The sequence below is a fragment of the Limanda limanda genome, chromosome 12 (assembly GCF_963576545.1).
Source record: "Limanda limanda chromosome 12, fLimLim1.1, whole genome shotgun sequence".
NCBI lineage: Eukaryota > Metazoa > Chordata > Actinopteri > Pleuronectiformes > Pleuronectidae > Limanda > Limanda limanda.
Window position 1 is genome coordinate 3064618 of NC_083647.1, and position 20460 is coordinate 3085077.

At 46.2% G+C, this 20460-nt stretch overlaps 18 non-coding genes across 18 annotated transcripts; all 18 read right to left on the reverse strand.

Moving 5' to 3' along the window:
- Window positions 1–1311: 1311 nt before the first annotated feature.
- Window positions 1312–1475, reverse strand: LOC133017022 (U1 spliceosomal RNA). The gene has a single exon (XR_009682366.1). It is a non-coding gene; the product is annotated as a U1 spliceosomal RNA (small nuclear RNA).
- Window positions 1476–3052: 1577 nt separating this feature from the next.
- LOC133017270 (U1 spliceosomal RNA) lies at window positions 3053–3216 on the reverse strand. The gene has a single exon (XR_009682600.1). It is a non-coding gene; the product is annotated as a U1 spliceosomal RNA (small nuclear RNA).
- A 580-nt stretch (window positions 3217–3796) lies between these two features.
- On the reverse strand, window positions 3797–3959 carry LOC133017038 (U1 spliceosomal RNA). Its single transcript, XR_009682381.1, has one exon. It is a non-coding gene; the product is annotated as a U1 spliceosomal RNA (small nuclear RNA).
- A 580-nt stretch (window positions 3960–4539) lies between these two features.
- On the reverse strand, window positions 4540–4703 carry LOC133017253 (U1 spliceosomal RNA). The gene has a single exon (XR_009682584.1). It is a non-coding gene; the product is annotated as a U1 spliceosomal RNA (small nuclear RNA).
- Window positions 4704–5283: 580 nt separating this feature from the next.
- On the reverse strand, window positions 5284–5447 carry LOC133017223 (U1 spliceosomal RNA). The gene has a single exon (XR_009682556.1). It is a non-coding gene; the product is annotated as a U1 spliceosomal RNA (small nuclear RNA).
- A 1569-nt stretch (window positions 5448–7016) lies between these two features.
- On the reverse strand, window positions 7017–7180 carry LOC133017263 (U1 spliceosomal RNA). The gene has a single exon (XR_009682593.1). It is a non-coding gene; the product is annotated as a U1 spliceosomal RNA (small nuclear RNA).
- Window positions 7181–7760: 580 nt separating this feature from the next.
- Window positions 7761–7924, reverse strand: LOC133017012 (U1 spliceosomal RNA). The gene has a single exon (XR_009682357.1). It is a non-coding gene; the product is annotated as a U1 spliceosomal RNA (small nuclear RNA).
- A 580-nt stretch (window positions 7925–8504) lies between these two features.
- On the reverse strand, window positions 8505–8668 carry LOC133017212 (U1 spliceosomal RNA). Its single transcript, XR_009682546.1, has one exon. It is a non-coding gene; the product is annotated as a U1 spliceosomal RNA (small nuclear RNA).
- Window positions 8669–10237: 1569 nt separating this feature from the next.
- Window positions 10238–10401, reverse strand: LOC133017264 (U1 spliceosomal RNA). The gene has a single exon (XR_009682594.1). It is a non-coding gene; the product is annotated as a U1 spliceosomal RNA (small nuclear RNA).
- A 580-nt stretch (window positions 10402–10981) lies between these two features.
- On the reverse strand, window positions 10982–11145 carry LOC133017024 (U1 spliceosomal RNA). The gene has a single exon (XR_009682368.1). It is a non-coding gene; the product is annotated as a U1 spliceosomal RNA (small nuclear RNA).
- A 1569-nt stretch (window positions 11146–12714) lies between these two features.
- Window positions 12715–12878, reverse strand: LOC133017254 (U1 spliceosomal RNA). The gene has a single exon (XR_009682585.1). It is a non-coding gene; the product is annotated as a U1 spliceosomal RNA (small nuclear RNA).
- A 580-nt stretch (window positions 12879–13458) lies between these two features.
- Window positions 13459–13622, reverse strand: LOC133017225 (U1 spliceosomal RNA). The gene has a single exon (XR_009682558.1). It is a non-coding gene; the product is annotated as a U1 spliceosomal RNA (small nuclear RNA).
- Window positions 13623–15191: 1569 nt separating this feature from the next.
- LOC133017265 (U1 spliceosomal RNA) lies at window positions 15192–15355 on the reverse strand. The gene has a single exon (XR_009682595.1). It is a non-coding gene; the product is annotated as a U1 spliceosomal RNA (small nuclear RNA).
- A 580-nt stretch (window positions 15356–15935) lies between these two features.
- On the reverse strand, window positions 15936–16099 carry LOC133017036 (U1 spliceosomal RNA). The gene has a single exon (XR_009682379.1). It is a non-coding gene; the product is annotated as a U1 spliceosomal RNA (small nuclear RNA).
- A 580-nt stretch (window positions 16100–16679) lies between these two features.
- On the reverse strand, window positions 16680–16843 carry LOC133017224 (U1 spliceosomal RNA). The gene has a single exon (XR_009682557.1). It is a non-coding gene; the product is annotated as a U1 spliceosomal RNA (small nuclear RNA).
- Window positions 16844–18412: 1569 nt separating this feature from the next.
- LOC133017249 (U1 spliceosomal RNA) lies at window positions 18413–18576 on the reverse strand. Its single transcript, XR_009682580.1, has one exon. It is a non-coding gene; the product is annotated as a U1 spliceosomal RNA (small nuclear RNA).
- A 580-nt stretch (window positions 18577–19156) lies between these two features.
- On the reverse strand, window positions 19157–19320 carry LOC133017048 (U1 spliceosomal RNA). The gene has a single exon (XR_009682391.1). It is a non-coding gene; the product is annotated as a U1 spliceosomal RNA (small nuclear RNA).
- Window positions 19321–19900: 580 nt separating this feature from the next.
- Window positions 19901–20064, reverse strand: LOC133017055 (U1 spliceosomal RNA). Its single transcript, XR_009682398.1, has one exon. It is a non-coding gene; the product is annotated as a U1 spliceosomal RNA (small nuclear RNA).
- Between the last annotated feature and the right edge of the window lie 396 nt (window positions 20065–20460).

Below are 20460 nucleotides of genomic sequence, written 5' to 3' on the forward strand. Positions count from 1 at the left end.
TCTTATATACTACTACTTGTCCGTTTCTCGGAGAGGTCTCAGCGGGGGGAGAAGAGTCTTTTTGATTTTTACTAATCCGACCACTGTACGTAGAAAAAAATTCACCGCCAAACCCATAGGTGGCGCAACGGAAGACGAGCTCAGAGAAGCCTACCCCATTTGGGAAGAAGAAGTCCACGTGTCTCTGTTTACATCTGTTAGCTTGCGTCCCACACACTGAACCATGGCAACTAACAGAACTAAATAAAGTGACACCCAGCGGGTCAAGATGCTGATGTTATCGTTTCTTAGCGCAGCGGTTCCCCGGTCTTGTTTCCGAACTGTGTTGCTGATTCCACAGCTTGAATCTGCTTGAGGCTACACAGAGCTAGCTAGCTCCCCTCCCAGCTAGCTTCAACCTCAGCTTCCACACACAGTCAGCAGGGACTCCCGACACTAACTACTACCCAGTGTTTGCTTCTAACCTGGCGGTATTATAGAAACAGTGTCATGATAGAAGTGGAATTAAAGTCGTGACGGCGGGGTTATGCACTGTTACCACCGCAGTTAGCACGGTTGCTAGCCCGCTAGCCTAGCACGCTAGCGCCGTTTTGAAAGCTTGTTTTAACCATCTGTGACCGTGCACACATGTCATCAGTGCTCGAACGAGCCACCGTCAGCCGGACAACTCCCCTGGCTTAACACACACGTCACATTAATCGTAGAATCGTAGTTGCGTATGTGTTTATTGTGAATCAGGAAGTTACAGGTCCGGAAATGACGTCGAACAGAAATGACGTCGTACGGAAATGACGACATACGGAAATGATGTTGTTCGCGGACCAATCACAGCCAAGAGCTGTCAGCGGGCTCTCCGACACAACACGGAGAAGTTAGAAAAATCCGACGTGTACGAAAAGCTGTCCGAAGCGCTCGGAGAGGGCGTTCCACGACGGATAGGGCGGTCTTATCTATCCGTTTTACAAAATACGCTCAAGCATAAATTGGGCTTAAGCCTCGATGAAAAGCAGCCAGGTAAGCCCTGGCCGTCTCTGATAAATCACCACAAAGCCCAAAGACATAACAACTTTGTCTCAGAGACAACACAAACTGCTATAAATTGGCAAAAATCAGCATACAGGCAGTACAAGAATTTCTAGCAAACATTACTTATCAAAACAGCACACTTGGAACAGGAGTGACCCCGTCTATTTGCTGTTAAATTATACTTCTACCACAATCAGTGGCATTAGTGAGTGCATTGTGTTGGAAAAAACATGCACTACAACCAAACCTATAAAATATATAATTATTGCATTTGAACATGATGATCAGGGGAGAGCGCGAACGCAGTCCCCCACTACAACAAATTTTGCAGTCGAGATTCCCACATTTGGGGAATTCGCACGGGTCAGCACAACCGAAGTGCAATGGCTGAGCCTCGCCCTGGGTGAACCACCTTCATGATCATGGTATCTCCCCTGCCAGGTAAGTATGAGTTGGAAGCATTGGAGACAAGCTCTTGTTTCTCAGACACAGTTGTTTGGCTCACGGTGCCTCCCATGCATATTCACACAATCCAAAGGCCTTCAGTATCACATCATCCCCTTTTGGTAAAGGACTTGTTGAAGTGAAGCAAACACTTGTGTGAAATGAGTGAAGCAAACACTTGTGTGAAATGACATTGAATTACTTTATCAATGTTCTGGTCTCCAGCCCTTTTGTTCCCCTTGCAAAACAGAGTAAAGGCTCTTATATACTACTACGTGTCCGTTTCTCGGAGAGGTCTCAGCGGGGGGAGAAGAGTCTTTTTGATTTTTACTAATCCGACCACTGTACGTAGAAAAAAATTCACCGCCAAACCCATAGGTGGCGCAACGGAAGACGAGCTCAGAGAAGCCTACCCCATTTGGGAAGAAGAAGTCCACGTGTCTCTGTTTACATCTGTTAGCTTGCGTCCCACACACTGAACCATGGCAACTAACAGAACTAAATAAAGTGACACCCAGCGGGTCAAGATGCTGATGTTATCGTTTCTTAGCGCAGCGGTTCCCCGGTCTTGTTTCCGAACTGTGTTGCTGATTCCACAGCTTGAATCTGCTTGAGGCTACACAGAGCTAGCTAGCTCCCCTCCCAGCTAGCTTCAACCTCAGCTTCCACACACAGTCAGCAGGGACTCCCGACACTAACTACTACCCAGTGTTTGCTTCTAACCTGGCGGTATTATAGAAACAGTGTCATGATAGAAGTGGAATTAAAGTTGTGACGGCGGGGTTATGCACTGTGACCACCGCAGTTAGCACGGTTGCTAGCCCGCTAGCCTAGTACGCTAGCGCCGTTTTGAAAGCTTGTTTTAACCATCTGTGACCGTGCACACATGTCATCAGTGCTCGAACGAGCCACCGTCAGCCGGACAACTCCCCTGGCTTAACACACACGTCACATTAATCGTAGAATCGTAGTTGCGTATGTGTTTATTGTGAATCAGGAAGTTACAGGTCCGGAAATGACGTCGAACAGAAATGACGTCGTACGGAAATGACGACATACGGAAATGATGTTGTTCGCGGACCAATCACAGCCAAGAGCTGTCAGCGGGCTCTCCGACACAACACGGAGAAGTTAGAAAAATCCGACGTGTACGAAAAGCTGTCCGAAGCGCTCGGAGAGGGCGTTCCACGACGGATAGGGCGGTCTTATCTATCCGTTTTACAAAATACGCTCAAGCATAAATTGGGCTTAAGCCTCGATGAAAAGCAGCCAGGTAAGCCCTGGCCGTCTCTGATAAATCACCACAAAGCCCAAAGACATAACAACTTTGTCTCAGAGACAACACAAACTGCAATAAATTAGCAAAAATCAGCATACAGGCAGTACAAGAATTTCTAGCAAACATTACTTATCAAAACAGCACACTTGGAACAGGAGTGACCCCGTCTATTTGCTGTTAAATTATACATCTACCACAATCAGTGGCATTAGTGAGTGCATTGTGTTGGAAAAAACATGCACTACAACCAAACCTATAAAATAGGCCCAGTGTCAGGCTCTTATTGCAATTGAACATGATGATCAGGGGAGAGCGCGGACGCAGTCCCCCACTACCACAAATTATGCAGTCGAGATTCCCACATTTGGGGAATTCGCACAGGTCAGCACAACCGAAGGGCAATGGCTGAGACTCGCCCTGGGTGAACCGCCTTCATGATCATGGTATCTCCCCTGCTAGGTAAGTATGAGTTGGAAGCATTGGAGACAGGCTCTTGTTTCTCAGACACAGTTGTTTGGCTCACGGTGCCTCCCATGCATATTCACACAATCCAAAGGCCTTCAGTATCACATCATCCCCTTTTGGTAAAGGACTTGTTGAAGTGAAGTAAACACTTGTGTGAAATGAGTGAAGCAAACACTTGTGTGAAATGACATTGAATTACTTTATCACTGTTCTGATCTCCAGCCCTTTTGTTCCCCTTGCAAAACAGAGTAAGCCTCGATGAAAAGCAGCCAGGTAAGCCCTGGCCGTCTCTGATAAATCACCACAAAGCCCAAAGACATAACAACTTTGTCTCAGAGACAACACAAACTGCAATAAATTAGCAAAAATCAGCATACAGGCAGTACAAGAATTTCTAGCAAACATTACTTATCAAAACAGCACACTTGGAACAGGAGTGACCCCGTCTATTTGCTGTTAAATTATACTTCTACCACAATCAGTGGCATTAGTGAGTGCATTGTGTTGGAAAAAACATGCACTACAACAAAACCTATAAAATAGGCCCAGTGTCAGGCTCTTATTGCATTTGAACATGATGATCAGGGGAGAGCGCGAACGCAGTCCCCCACTACCACAAATTTTGCAGTCGAGATTCCCACATTTGGGGAATTCGCACGGGTCAGCACAACCGAAGTGCAATGGCTGAGCCTCGCCCTGGGTGAACCACCTTCATGATCATGGTACACCCCTGCCAGGTAAGTATGAGTTGGAGGCATTGGAGACAAGCTCTTGTTTCTCAGACACAGTTGTTTGGCTCACGGTGCCTCCCATGCATATTCACACAATCCAAAGGCCTTCAGTATCACATCATCCCCTTTTGGTAAAGGACTTGTTGAAGTGAAGCAAACACTTGTGTGAAATGAGTGGAGCAAACACTTGTGTGAAATGACATTGAATTACTTTATCACTGTTCTGGTCTCCAGCCCTTTTGTTCCCCTTGCAAAACAGAGTAAGCCTCGATGAAAAGCAACCAGGTAAGCCCTGGCCGTCTCTGATAAATCACCACAAAGCCCAAAGACATAACAACTTTGTCTCAGAGACAACACAAACTGCAATAAAATGGCAAAAATCAGCATACAGGCAGTACAAGAATTTCTAGCAAACATTACTTATCAAAACAGCACACTTGGAACAGGAGTGACCCCGTCTATTTGCTGTTAAATTATACTTCTACCACAATCAGTGGCATTAGTGAGTGCATTGTGTTGGAAAAAACATGCACTACAACCAAACCTATAAAATAGGCCCAGTGTCAGGCTCTTATTGCATTTGAACATAATGATCAGGGGAGAGCGCGGACGCAGTCCCCCACTACCACAAACTATGCAGTCGAGATTCCCACATTTGGGGAATTCGCACGGGTCAGCACAACCGAAGTGCAATCGCTGGACCCCGCCCTGGGTGAACCACCTTCATGATCATGGTATCTCCCCTGCCAGGTAAGTATGAGTTGGAGGCATTGGAGACAGGCTCTTGTTTCTCAGACACAGTTGCTTGGCTCACGGTGCCTCCCATGCATATTCACACAATCCAAAGGCCTTCAGTATCACATCATCCCCTTTTGGTAAAGGACTTGTTGAAGTGAAGCAAACACTTGTGTGAAATGAGTGGAGCAAACACTTGTGTGAAATGACATTGAATTACTTTATCACTGTTCTGGTCCCCAGCCCTTTTGTTCCCCTTGCAAAACAGAGTAAGCCTCGATGAAAAGCAGCCAGGTAAGCCCTGGCCGTCTCTGATAAATCACCACAAAGCCCAAAGACATAACAACTTTGTCTCAGAGACAACACAAACTGCAATAAAATGGCAAAAATCAGCATACAGGCAGTACAAGAATTTCTAGCAAACATTACTTATCAAAACAGCACACTTGGAACAGGAGTGACCCCGTCTATTTGCTGTTAAATTATACTTCTACCACAATCAGTGGCATTAGTGAGTGCATTGTGTTGGAAAAAACATGCACTACAACCAAACCTATAAAATAGGCCCAGTGTCAGGCTCTTATTGCAATTGAACATGATGATCAGGGGAGAGCGCGGACGCAGTCCCCCACTACCACAAATTATGCAGTCGAGATTCCCACATTTGGGGAATTCGCACGGGTCAGCACAACCGAAATGCAATGGCTGAGCCTTGTCCTGGGTGAACCACCTTCATGATCATGGTATCTCCCCTGCCAGGTAAGTATGAGTTGGAAGCATTGGAGACAGGCTCTTGTTTCTCAGACACAGTTGTTTGGCTCACGGTGCCTCCCATGCATATTCACACAATCCAAAGGCCTTCAGTATCACATCATCCCCTTTTGGTAAAGGACTTGTTGAAGTGAAGCAAACACTTGTGTGAAATGAGTGAAGCAAACACTTGTGTGAAATGACATTGAATTACTTTATCAATGTTCTGGTCTCCAGCCCTTTTGTTCCCCTTGCAAAACAGAGTAAAGGCTCTTTTATACTACTACGTGTCCGTTTCTCGGAGAGGTCTCAGCGGGGGGAGAAGAGTCTTTTTGATTTTTACTAATCCGACCACTGTACGTAGAAAAAAATTCACCGCCAAACCCATAGGTGGCGCAACGGAAGACGAGCTCAGAGAAGCCTACCCCATTTGGGAAGAAGAAGTCCACGTGTCTCTGTTTACATCTGTTAGCTTGCGTCCCACACACTGAACCATGGCAACTAACAGAACTAAATAAAGTGACACCCAGCGGGTCAAGATGCTGATGTTATCGTTTCTTAGCGCAGCGGTTCCCCGGTCTTGTTTCCGAACTGTGTTGCTGATTCCACAGCTTGAATCTGCTTGAGGCTACACAGAGCTAGCTAGCTCCCCTCCCAGCTAGCTTCAACCTCAGCTTCCACACACAGTCAGCAGGGACTCCCGACACTAACTACTACCCAGTGTTTGCTTCTAACCTGGCGGTATTATAGAAACAGTGTCATGATAGAAGTGAAATTAAAGTCGTGACGGCGGGGTTATGCACTGTTACCACCGCAGTTAGTATGGTTGCTAGCCCAGCACGCTAGCGCCGTTTTGAAAGCTCGTTCTAACCGTCTGTGACCGTGCACACATGTCATCAGTGCTCGAACGAGCCACCGTCAGCCGGACAACTCCCCTGGCTTAACACACACGTCACATTAATCGTAGAATCGTAGTTGCGTATGTGTTTATTGTGAATCAGGAAGTTACAGGTCTGGAAATGACGTCGAACAGAAATGACGTCGTACGGAAATGACGACAAACGGAAATGATGTCGTTCGCGGACCAATCACAGCCAAGAGCTGTCAGCGGGCTCTCCGACACAACACGGAGAAGTTAGAAAAATCCGACGTGTACGAAAAGCTGTCCGAAGCGCTCGGAGAGGGCGTTCCACGACGGATAGGGCGGTCTTATCTATCCGTTTTACAAAATACGCTCAAGCATAAATTGGGCTTAAGCCTCGATGAAAAGCAGCCAGGTAAGCCCTGGCCGTCTCTGATAAATCACCACAAAGCCCAAAGACATAACAACTTTGTCTCAGAGACAACACAAACTGCAATAAATTAGCAAAAATCTGCATACAGGCAGTACAAGAATTTCTAGCAAACATTACTTATCAAAACAGCACACTTGGAACAGGAGTGACCCCGTCTATTTGCTGTTAAATTATACATCTACCACAATCAGTGGCATTAGTGAGTGCATTGTGTTGGAAAAAACATGCACTACAACCAAACCTATAAAATAGGCCCAGTGTCAGGCTCTTATTGCAATTGAACATGATGATCAGGGGAGAGCGCGGACGCAGTCCCCCACTACCACAAATTATGCAGTCGAGATTCCCACATTTGGGGAATTCGCACAGGTCAGCACAACCGAAGGGCAATGGCTGAGACTCGCCCTGGGTGAACCACCTTCATGATCATGGTATCTCCCCTGCTAGGTAAGTATGAGTTGGAAGCATTGGAGACAGGCTCTTGTTTCTCAGACACAGTTGTTTGGCTCACGGTGCCTCCCATGCATATTCACACAATCCAAAGGCCTTCAGTATCACATCATCCCCTTTTGGTAAAGGACTTGTTGAAGTGAAGTAAACACTTGTGTGAAATGAGTGAAGCAAACACTTGTGTGAAATGACATTGAATTACTTTATCACTGTTCTGATCTCCAGCCCTTTTGTTCCCCTTGCAAAACAGAGTAAGCCTCGATGAAAAGCATCCAGGTAAGTCCTGGCCGTCTCTGATAAATCACCACAAAGCCCAAAGACATAACAACTTTGTCTCAGAGACAACACAAACTGCTATAAATTGGCAAAAATCAGCATACAGGCAGTACAAGAATTTCTAGCAAACATTACTTATCAAAACAGCACACTTGGAACAGGAGTGACCCCGTCTATTTGCTGTTAAATTATACTTCTACCACAATCAGTGGCATTAGTGAGTGCATTGTGTTGGAAAAAACATGCACTACAACCAAACCTATAAAATAGGCCCAGTGTCAGGCTCTTATTGCATTTGAACATGATGATCAGGGGAGAGCGCGAACGCAGTCCCCCACTACCACAAATTTTGCAGTCGAGATTCCCACATTTGGGGAATTCGCACGGGTCAGCACAACCGAAGTGCAATGGCTGAGCCTCGCCCTGGGTGAACCACCTTCATGATCATGGTATCTCCCCTGCCAGGTAAGTATGAGTTGGAAGCATTGGAGACAAGCTCTTGTTTCTCAGACACAGTTGTTTGGCTCACGGTGCCTCCCATGCATATTCACACAATCCAAAGGCCTTCAGTATCACATCATCCCCTTTTGGTAAAGGACTTGTTGAAGTGAAGCAAACACTTGTGTGAAATGAGTGGAGCAAACACTTGTGTGAAATGACATTGAATTACTTTATCACTGTTCTGGTCTCCAGCCCTTTTGTTCCCCTTGCAAAACAGAGTAAGCCTCGATGAAAAGCAGCCAGGTAAGCCCTGGCCGTCTCTGATAAATCACCACAAAGCCCAAAGACATAACAACTTTGTCTCAGAGACAACACAAACTGCAATAAAATGGCAAAAATCAGCATACAGGCAGTACAAGAATTTCTAGCAAACATAACTTATCAAAACAGCACACTTGGAACAGGAGTGACCCCGTCTATTTGCTGTTAAATTATACTTCTACCACAATCAGTGGCATTAGTGAGTGCATTGTGTTGGAAAAAACATGCACTACAACCAAACCTATAAAATAGGCCCAGTGTCAGGCTCTTATTGCAATTGAACATGATGATCAGGGGAGAGCGCGGACGCAGTCCCCCACTACCACAAATTATGCAGTCGAGATTCCCACATTTGGGGAATTCGCACGGGTCAGCACAACCGAAGTGCAATGGCTGAGCCTCGCCTTGGGTGAACCACCTTCATGATCATGGTATCTCCCCTGCCAGGTAAGTATGAGTTGGAGGCATTGGAGACAGGCTCTTGTTTCTCAGACACAGTTGCTTGGCTCACGGTGCCTCCCATGCATATTCACACAATCCAAAGGCCTTCAGTATCACATCATCCCCTTTTGGTAAAGGACTTGTTGAAGTGAAGCAAACACTTGTGTGAAATGAGTGAAGCAAACACTTGTGTGAAATGACATTGAATTACTTTATCAATGTTCTGGTCTCCAGCCCTTTTGTTCCCCTTGCAAAACAGAGTAAAGGCTCTTATATACTACTACGTGTCCGTTTCTCGGAGAGGTCTCAGCGGGGGGAGAAGAGTCTTTTTGATTTTTACTAATCCGACCACTGTACGTAGAAAAAAATTCACCGCCAAACCCATAGGTGGCGCAACGGAAGACGAGCTCAGAGAAGCCTACCCCATTTGGGAAGAAGAAGTCCACGTGTCTCTGTTTACATCTGTTAGCTTGCGTCCCACACACTGAACCATGGCAACTAACAGAACTAAATAAAGTGACACCCAGCGGGTCAAGATGCTGATGTTATCGTTTCTTAGCGCAGCGGTTCCCCGGTCTTGTTTCCGAACTGTGTTGCTGATTCCACAGCTTGAATCTGCTTGAGGCTACACAGAGCTAGCTAGCTCCCCTCCCAGCTAGCTTCAACCTCAGCTTCCACACACAGTCAGCAGGGACTCCCGACACTAACTACTACCCAGTGTTTGCTTCTAACCTGGCGGTATTATAGAAACAGTGTCATGATAGAAGTGAAATTAAAGTCGTGACGGCGGGGTTATGCACTGTTACCACCGCAGTTAGTATGGTTGCTAGCCCAGCACGCTAGCGCCGTTTTGAAAGCTCGTTCTAACCGTCTGTGACCGTGCACACATGTCATCAGTGCTCGAACGAGCCACCGTCAGCCGGACAACTCCCCTGGCTTAACACACACGTCACATTAATCGTAGAATCGTAGTTGCGTATGTGTTTATTGTGAATCAGGAAGTTACAGGTCCGGAAATGACGTCGAACAGAAATGACGTCGTACGGAAATGACGACAAACGGAAATGATGTCGTTCGCGGACCAATCACAGCCAAGAGCTGTCAGCGGGCTCTCCGACACAACACGGAGAAGTTAGAAAAATCCGACGTGTACGAAAAGCTGTCCGAAGCGCTCGGAGAGGGCGTTCCACGACGGATAGGGCGGTCTTATCTATCCGTTTTACAAAATACGCTCAAGCATAAATTGGGCTTAAGCCTCGATGAAAAGCAGCCAGGTAAGCCCTGGCCGTCTCTGATAAATCACCACAAAGCCCAAAGACATAACAACTTTGTCTCAGAGACAACACAAACTGCAATAAATTAGCAAAAATCAGCATACAGGCAGTACAAGAATTTCTAGCAAACATTACTTATCAAAACAGCACACTTGGAACAGGAGTGACCCCGTCTATTTGCTGTTAAATTATACATCTACCACAATCAGTGGCATTAGTGAGTGCATTGTGTTGGAAAAAACATGCACTACAACCAAACCTATAAAATAGGCCCAGTGTCAGGCTCTTATTGCAATTGAACATGATGATCAGGGGAGAGCGCGGACGCAGTCCCCCACTACCACAAATTATGCAGTCGAGATTCCCACATTTGGGGAATTCGCACAGGTCAGCACAACCGAAGGGCAATGGCTGAGACTCGCCCTGGGTGAACCACCTTCATGATCATGGTATCTCCCCTGCTAGGTAAGTATGAGTTGGAAGCATTGGAGACAGGCTCTTGTTTCTCAGACACAGTTGTTTGGCTCACGGTGCCTCCCATGCATATTCACACAATCCAAAGGCCTTCAGTATCACATCATCCCCTTTTGGTAAAGGACTTGTTGAAGTGAAGTAAACACTTGTGTGAAATGAGTGAAGCAAACACTTGTGTGAAATGACATTGAATTACTTTATCACTGTTCTGATCTCCAGCCCTTTTGTTCCCCTTGCAAAACAGAGTAAGCCTCGATGAAAAGCAGCCAGGTAAGCCCTGGCCGTCTCTGATAAATCACCACAAAGCCCAAAGACATAACAACTTTGTCTCAGAGACAACACAAACTGCAATAAATTAGCAAAAATCAGCATACAGGCAGTACAAGAATTTCTAGCAAACATTACTTATCAAAACAGCACACTTGGAACAGGAGTGACCCCGTCTATTTGCTGTTAAATTATACTTCTACCACAATCAGTGGCATTAGTGAGTGCATTGTGTTGGAAAAAACATGCACTACAACAAAACCTATAAAATAGGCCCAGTGTCAGGCTCTTATTGCATTTGAACATGATGATCAGGGGAGAGCGCGAACGCAGTCCCCCACTACCACAAATTTTGCAGTCGAGATTCCCACATTTGGGGAATTCGCACGGGTCAGCACAACCGAAGTGCAATGGCTGAGCCTCGCCCTGGGTGAACCACCTTCATGATCATGGTATCTCCCCTGCCAGGTAAGTATGAGTTGGAGGCATTGGAGACAAGCTCTTGTTTCTCAGACACAGTTGTTTGGCTCACGGTGCCTCCCATGCATATTCACACAATCCAAAGGCCTTCAGTATCACATCATCCCCTTTTGGTAAAGGACTTGTTGAAGTGAAGCAAACACTTGTGTGAAATGAGTGGAGCAAACACTTGTGTGAAATGACATTGAATTACTTTATCACTGTTCTGGTCTCCAGCCCTTTTGTTCCCCTTGCAAAACAGAGTAAAGGCTCTTATATACTACTACGTGTCCGTTTCTCGGAGAGGTCTCAGCGGGGGGAGAAGAGTCTTTTTGATTTTTACTAATCCGACCACTGTACGTAGAAAAAAATTCACCGCCAAACCCATAGGTGGCGCAACGGAAGACGAGCTCAGAGAAGCCTACCCCATTTGGGAAGAAGAAGTCCACGTGTCTCTGTTTACATCTGTTAGCTTGCGTCCCACACACTGAACCATGGCAACTAACAGAACTAAATAAAGTGACACCCAGCGGGTCAAGATGCTGATGTTATCGTTTCTTAGCGCAGCGGTTCCCCGGTCTTGTTTCCGAACTGTGTTGCTGATTCCACAGCTTGAATCTGCTTGAGGCTACACAGAGCTAGCTAGCTCCCCTCCCAGCTAGCTTCAACCTCAGCTTCCACACACAGTCAGCAGGGACTCCCGACACTAACTACTACCCAGTGTTTGCTTCTAACCTGGCGGTATTATAGAAACAGTGTCATGATAGAAGTGAAATTAAAGTCGTGACGGCGGGGTTATGCACTGTTACCACCGCAGTTAGTATGGTTGCTAGCCCAGCACGCTAGCGCCGTTTTGAAAGCTCGTTCTAACCGTCTGTGACCGTGCACACATGTCATCAGTGCTCGAACGAGCCACCGTCAGCCGGACAACTCCCCTGGCTTAACACACACGTCACATTAATCGTAGAATCGTAGTTGCGTATGTGTTTATTGTGAATCAGGAAGTTACAGGTCTGGAAATGACGTCGAACAGAAATGACGTCGTACGGAAATGACGACAAACGGAAATGATGTCGTTCGCGGACCAATCACAGCCAAGAGCTGTCAGCGGGCTCTCCGACACAACACGGAGAAGTTAGAAAAATCCGACGTGTACGAAAAGCTGTCCGAAGCGCTCGGAGAGGGCGTTCCACGACGGATAGGGCGGTCTTATCTATCCGTTTTACAAAATACGCTCAAGCATAAATTGGGCTTAAGCCTCGATGAAAAGCAGCCAGGTAAGCCCTGGCCGTCTCTGATAAATCACCACAAAGCCCAAAGACATAACAACTTTGTCTCAGAGACAACACAAACTGCAATAAAATGGCAAAAATCAGCATACAGGCAGTACAAGAATTTCTAGCAAACATTACTTATCAAAACAGCACACTTGGAACAGGAGTGACCCCGTCTATTTGCTGTTAAATTATACTTCTACCACAATCAGTGGCATTAGTGAGTGCATTGTGTTGGAAAAAACATGCACTACAACCAAACCTATAAAATAGGCCCAGTGTCAGGCTCTTATTGCATTTGAACATAATGATCAGGGGAGAGCGCGGACGCAGTCCCCCACTACCACAAACTATGCAGTCGAGATTCCCACATTTGGGGAATTCGCACGGGTCAGCACAACCGAAGTGCAATCGCTGGACCCCGCCCTGGGTGAACCACCTTCATGATCATGGTATCTCCCCTGCCAGGTAAGTATGAGTTGGAGGCATTGGAGACAGGCTCTTGTTTCTCAGACACAGTTGCTTGGCTCACGGTGCCTCCCATGCATATTCACACAATCCAAAGGCCTTCAGTATCACATCATCCCCTTTTGGTAAAGGACTTGTTGAAGTGAAGCAAACACTTGTGTGAAATGAGTGGAGCAAACACTTGTGTGAAATGACATTGAATTACTTTATCACTGTTCTGGTCCCCAGCCCTTTTGTTCCCCTTGCAAAACAGAGTAAGCCTCGATGAAAAGCAGCCAGGTAAGCCCTGGCCGTCTCTGATAAATCACCACAAAGCCCAAAGACATAACAACTTTGTCTCAGAGACAACACAAACTGCAATAAAATGGCAAAAATCAGCATACAGGCAGTACAAGAATTTCTAGCAAACATTACTTATCAAAACAGCACACTTGGAACAGGAGTGACCCCGTCTATTTGCTGTTAAATTATACTTCTACCACAATCAGTGGCATTAGTGAGTGCATTGTGTTGGAAAAAACATGCACTACAACCAAACCTATAAAATAGGCCCAGTGTCAGGCTCTTATTGCAATTGAACATGATGATCAGGGGAGAGCGCGGACGCAGTCCCCCACTACCACAAATTATGCAGTCGAGATTCCCACATTTGGGGAATTCGCACGGGTCAGCACAACCGAAATGCAATGGCTGAGCCTTGTCCTGGGTGAACCACCTTCATGATCATGGTATCTCCCCTGCCAGGTAAGTATGAGTTGGAAGCATTGGAGACAGGCTCTTGTTTCTCAGACACAGTTGTTTGGCTCACGGTGCCTCCCATGCATATTCACACAATCCAAAGGCCTTCAGTATCACATCATCCCCTTTTGGTAAAGGACTTGTTGAAGTGAAGCAAACACTTGTGTGAAATGAGTGAAGCAAACACTTGTGTGAAATGACATTGAATTACTTTATCAATGTTCTGGTCTCCAGCCCTTTTGTTCCCCTTGCAAAACAGAGTAAAGGCTCTTTTATACTACTACGTGTCCGTTTCTCGGAGAGGTCTCAGCGGGGGGAGAAGAGTCTTTTTGATTTTTACTAATCCGACCACTGTACGTAGAAAAAAATTCACCGCCAAACCCATAGGTGGCGCAACGGAAGACGAGCTCAGAGAAGCCTACCCCATTTGGGAAGAAGAAGTCCACGTGTCTCTGTTTACATCTGTTAGCTTGCGTCCCACACACTGAACCATGGCAACTAACAGAACTAAATAAAGTGACACCCAGCGGGTCAAGATGCTGATGTTATCGTTTCTTAGCGCAGCGGTTCCCCGGTCTTGTTTCCGAACTGTGTTGCTGATTCCACAGCTTGAATCTGCTTGAGGCTACACAGAGCTAGCTAGCTCCCCTCCCAGCTAGCTTCAACCTCAGCTTCCACACACAGTCAGCAGGGACTCCCGACACTAACTACTACCCAGTGTTTGCTTCTAACCTGGCGGTATTATAGAAACAGTGTCATGATAGAAGTGAAATTAAAGTCGTGACGGCGGGGTTATGCACTGTTACCACCGCAGTTAGTATGGTTGCTAGCCCAGCACGCTAGCGCCGTTTTGAAAGCTCGTTCTAACCGTCTGTGACCGTGCACACATGTCATCAGTGCTCGAACGAGCCACCGTCAGCCGGACAACTCCCCTGGCTTAACACACACGTCACATTAATCGTAGAATCGTAGTTGCGTATGTGTTTATTGTGAATCAGGAAGTTACAGGTCTGGAAATGACGTCGAACAGAAATGACGTCGTACGGAAATGACGACAAACGGAAATGATGTCGTTCGCGGACCAATCACAGCCAAGAGCTGTCAGCGGGCTCTCCGACACAACACGGAGAAGTTAGAAAAATCCGACGTGTACGAAAAGCTGTCCGAAGCGCTCGGAGAGGGCGTTCCACGACGGATAGGGCGGTCTTATCTATCCGTTTTACAAAATACGCTCAAGCATAAATTGGGCTTAAGCCTCGATGAAAAGCAGCCAGGTAAGCCCTGGCCGTCTCTGATAAATCACCACAAAGCCCAAAGACATAACAACTTTGTCTCAGAGACAACACAAACTGCAATAAATTAGCAAAAATCTGCATACAGGCAGTACAAGAATTTCTAGCAAACATTACTTATCAAAACAGCACACTTGGAACAGGAGTGACCCCGTCTATTTGCTGTTAAATTATACATCTACCACAATCAGTGGCATTAGTGAGTGCATTGTGTTGGAAAAAACATGCACTACAACCAAACCTATAAAATAGGCCCAGTGTCAGGCTCTTATTGCAATTGAACATGATGATCAGGGGAGAGCGCGGACGCAGTCCCCCACTACCACAAATTATGCAGTCGAGATTCCCACATTTGGGGAATTCGCACAGGTCAGCACAACCGAAGGGCAATGGCTGAGACTCGCCCTGGGTGAACCACCTTCATGATCATGGTATCTCCCCTGCTAGGTAAGTATGAGTTGGAAGCATTGGAGACAGGCTCTTGTTTCTCAGACACAGTTGTTTGGCTCACGGTGCCTCCCATGCATATTCACACAATCCAAAGGCCTTCAGTATCACATCATCCCCTTTTGGTAAAGGACTTGTTGAAGTGAAGTAAACACTTGTGTGAAATGAGTGAAGCAAACACTTGTGTGAAATGACATTGAATTACTTTATCACTGTTCTGATCTCCAGCCCTTTTGTTCCCCTTGCAAAACAGAGTAAGCCTCGATGAAAAGCATCCAGGTAAGTCCTGGCCGTCTCTGATAAATCACCACAAAGCCCAAAGACATAACAACTTTGTCTCAGAGACAACACAAACTGCTATAAATTGGCAAAAATCAGCATACAGGCAGTACAAGAATTTCTAGCAAACATTACTTATCAAAACAGCACACTTGGAACAGGAGTGACCCCGTCTATTTGCTGTTAAATTATACTTCTACCACAATCAGTGGCATTAGTGAGTGCATTGTGTTGGAAAAAACATGCACTACAACCAAACCTATAAAATAGGCCCAGTGTCAGGCTCTTATTGCATTTGAACATGATGATCAGGGGAGAGCGCGAACGCAGTCCCCCACTACCACAAATTTTGCAGTCGAGATTCCCACATTTGGGGAATTCGCACGGGTCAGCACAACCGAAGTGCAATGGCTGAGCCTCGCCCTGGGTGAACCACCTTCATGATCATGGTATCTCCCCTGCCAGGTAAGTATGAGTTGGAAGCATTGGAGACAAGCTCTTGTTTCTCAGACACAGTTGTTTGGCTCACGGTGCCTCCCATGCATATTCACACAATCCAAAGGCCTTCAGTATCACATCATCCCCTTTTGGTAAAGGACTTGTTGAAGTGAAGCAAACACTTGTGTGAAATGAGTGGAGCAAACACTTGTGTGAAATGACATTGAATTACTTTATCACTGTTCTGGTCTCCAGCCCTTTTGTTCCCCTTGCAAAACAGAGTAAGCCTCGATGAAAAGCAGCCAGGTAAGCCCTGGCCGTCTCTGATAAATCACCACAAAGCCCAAAGACATAACAACTTTGTCTCAGAGACAACACAAACTGCAATAAAATGGCAAAAATCAGCATACAGGCAGTACAAGAATTTCTAGCAAACATAACTTATCAAAACAGCACACTTGGAACAGGAGTGACCCCGTCTATTTGCTGTTAAATTATACTTCTACCACAATCAGTGGCATTAGTGAGTGCATTGTGTTGGAAAAAACATGCACTACAACCAAACCTATAAAATAGGCCCAGTGTCAGGCTCTTATTGCAATTGAACATGATGATCAGGGGAGAGCGCGGACGCAGTCCCCCACTACCACAAATTATGCAGTCGAGATTCCCACATTTGGGGAATTCGCACGGGTCAGCACAACCGAAGTGCAATGGCTGAGCCTCGCCTTGGGTGAACCACCTTCATGATCATGGTATCTCCCCTGCCAGGTAAGTATGAGTTGGAGGCATTGGAGACAGGCTCTTGTTTCTCAGACACAGTTGCTTGGCTCACGGTGCCTCCCATGCATATTCACACAATCCAAAGGCCTTCAGTATCACATCATCCCCTTTTGGTAAAGGACTTGTTGAAGTGAAGCAAACACTTGTGTGAAATGAGTGAAGCAAACACTTGTGTGAAATGACATTGAATTACTTTATCAATGTTCTGGTCTCCAGCCCTTTTGTTCCCCTTGCAAAACAGAGTAAAGGCTCTTATATACTACTACGTGTCCGTTTCTCGGAGAGGTCTCAGCGGGGGGAGAAGAGTCTTTTTGATTTTTACTAATCCGACCACTGTACGTAGAAAAAAATTCACCGCCAAACCCATAGGTGGCGCAACGGAAGACGAGCTCAGAGAAGCCTACCCCATTTGGGAAGAAGAAGTCCACGTGTCTCTGTTTACATCTGTTAGCTTGCGTCCCACACACTGAACCATGGCAACTAACAGAACTAAATAAAGTGACACCCAGCGGGTCAAGATGCTGATGTTATCGTTTCTTAGCGCAGCGGTTCCCCGGTCTTGTTTCCGAACTGTGTTGCTGATTCCACAGCTTGAATCTGCTTGAGGCTACACAGAGCTAGCTAGCTCCCCTCCCAGCTAGCTTCAACCTCAGCTTCCACACACAGTCAGCAGGGACTCCCGACACTAACTACTACCCAGTGTTTGCTTCTAACCTGGCGGTATTATAGAAACAGTGTCATGATAGAAGTGAAATTAAAGTCGTGACGGCGGGGTTATGCACTGTTACCACCGCAGTTAGTATGGTTGCTAGCCCAGCACGCTAGCGCCGTTTTGAAAGCTCGTTCTAACCGTCTGTGACCGTGCACACATGTCATCAGTGCTCGAACGAGCCACCGTCAGCCGGACAACTCCCCTGGCTTAACACACACGTCACATTAATCGTAGAATCGTAGTTGCGTATGTGTTTATTGTGAATCAGGAAGTTACAGGTCTGGAAATGACGTCGAACAGAAATGACGTCGTACGGAAATGACGACAAACGGAAATGATGTCGTTCGCGGACCAATCACAGCCAAGAGCTGTCAGCGGGCTCTCCGACACAACACGGAGAAGTTAGAAAAATCCGACGTGTACGAAAAGCTGTCCGAAGCGCTCGGAGAGGGCGTTCCATGACGGATAGGGCGGTCTTATCTATCCGTTTTACAAAATACGCTCAAGCATAAATTGGGCTTAAGCCTCGATGAAAAGCAGCCAGGTAAGCCCTGGCCGTCTCTGATAAATCACCACAAAGCCCAAAGACATAACAACTTTGTCTCAGAGACAACACAAACTGCAATAAATTAGCAAAAATCAGCATACAGGCAGTACAAGAATTTCTAGCAAACATTACTTATCAAAACAGCACACTTGGAACAGGAGTGACCCCGTCTATTTGCTGTTAAATTATACATCTACCACAATCAGTGGCATTAGTGAGTGCATTGTGTTGGAAAAAACATGCACTACAACCAAACCTATAAAATAGGCCCAGTGTCAGGCTCTTATTGCAATTGAACATGATGATCAGGGGAGAGCGCGGACGCAGTCCCCCACTACCACAAATTATGCAGTCGAGATTCCCACATTTGGGGAATTCGCACAGGTCAGCACAACCGAAGTGCAATGGCTGAGACTCGCCCTGGGTGAACCACCTTCATGATCATGGTATCTCCCCTGCTAGGTAAGTATGAGTTGGAAGCATTGGAGACAGGCTCTTGTTTCTCAGACACAGTTGTTTGGCTCACGGTGCCTCCCATGCATATTCACACAATCCAAAGGCCTTCAGTATCACATCATCCCCTTTTGGTAAAGGACTTGTTGAAGTGAAGTAAACACTTGTGTGAAATGAGTGAAGCAAACACTTGTGTGAAATGACATTGAATTACTTTATCACTGTTCTGATCTCCAGCCCTTTTGTTCCCCTTGCAAAACAGAGTAAGCCTCGATGAAAAGCAGCCAGGTAAGCCCTGGCCGTCTCTGATAAATCACCACAAAGCCCAAAGACATAACAACTTTGTCTCAGAGACAACACAAACTGCTATAAATTGGCAAAAATCAGCATACAGGCAGTACAAGAATTTCTAGCAAACATTACTTATCAAAACAGCACACTTGGAACAGGAGTGACCCCGTCTATTTGCTGTTAAATTATACTTCTACCACAATCAGTGGCATTAGTGAGTGCATTGTGTTGGAAAAAACATGCACTACAACCAAACCTATAAAATAGGCCCAGTGTCAGGCTCTTATTGCATTTGAACATGATGATCAGGGGAGAGCGCGAACGCAGTCCCCCACTACCACAAATTTTGCAGTCGAGATTCCCACATTTGGGGAATTCGCACGGGTCAGCACAACCGAAGTGCAATGGCTGAGCCTCGCCCTGGGTGAACCACCTTCATGATCATGGTATCTCCCCTGCCAGGTAAGTATGAGTTGGAAGCATTGGAGACAAGCTCTTGTTTCTCAGACACAGTTGTTTGGCTCACGGTGCCTCCCATGCATATTCACACAATCCAAAGGCCTTCAGTATCACATCATCCCCTTTTGGTAAAGGACTTGTTGAAGTGAAGCAAACACTTGTGTGAAATGAGTGGAGCAAACACTTGTGTGAAATGACATTGAATTACTTTATCACTGTTCTGGTCTCCAGCCCTTTTGTTCCCCTTGCAAAACAGAGTAAGCCTCGATGAAAAGCAGCCAGGTAAGCCCTGGCCGTCTCTGATAAATCACCACAAAGCCCAAAGACATAACAACTTTGTCTCAGAGACAACACAAACTGCAATAAAATGGCAAAAATCAGCATACAGGCAGTACAAGAATTTCTAGCAAACATAACTTATCAAAACAGCACACTTGGAACAGGAGTGACCCCGTCTATTTGCTGTTAAATTATACTTCTACCACAATCAGTGGCATTAGTGAGTGCATTGTGTTGGAAAAAACATGCACTACAACCAAACCTATAAAATAGGCCCAGTGTCAGGCTCTTATTGCAATTGAACATGATGATCAGGGGAGAGCGCGGACGCAGTCCCCCACTACCACAACTTATGCAGTCGAGATTCCCACATTTGGGGAATTCGCACGGGTCAGCACAACCGAAGTGCAATGGCTGAGCCTCGCCTTGGGTGAACCACCTTCATGATCATGGTATCTCCCCTGCCAGGTAAGTATGAGTTGGAGGCATTGGAGACAGGCTCTTGTTTCTCAGACACAGTTGCTTGGCTCACGGTGCCTCCCATGCATATTCACACAATCCAAAGGCCTTCAGTATCACATCATCCCCTTTTGGTAAAGGACTTGTTGAAGTGAAGCAAACACTTGTGTGAAATGAGTGAAGCAAACACTTGTGTGAAATGACATTGAATTACTTTATCAATGTTCTGGTCTCCAGCCCTTTTGTTCCCCTTGCAAAACAGAGTAAAGGCTCTTATATACTACTACGTGTCCGTTTCTCGGAGAGGTCTCAGCGGAGGGAGAAGAGTCTTTTTGATTTTTACTAATCCGACCACTGTACGTAGAAAAAAATTCACCGCCAAACCCATAGGTGGCGCAACGGAAGACGAGCTC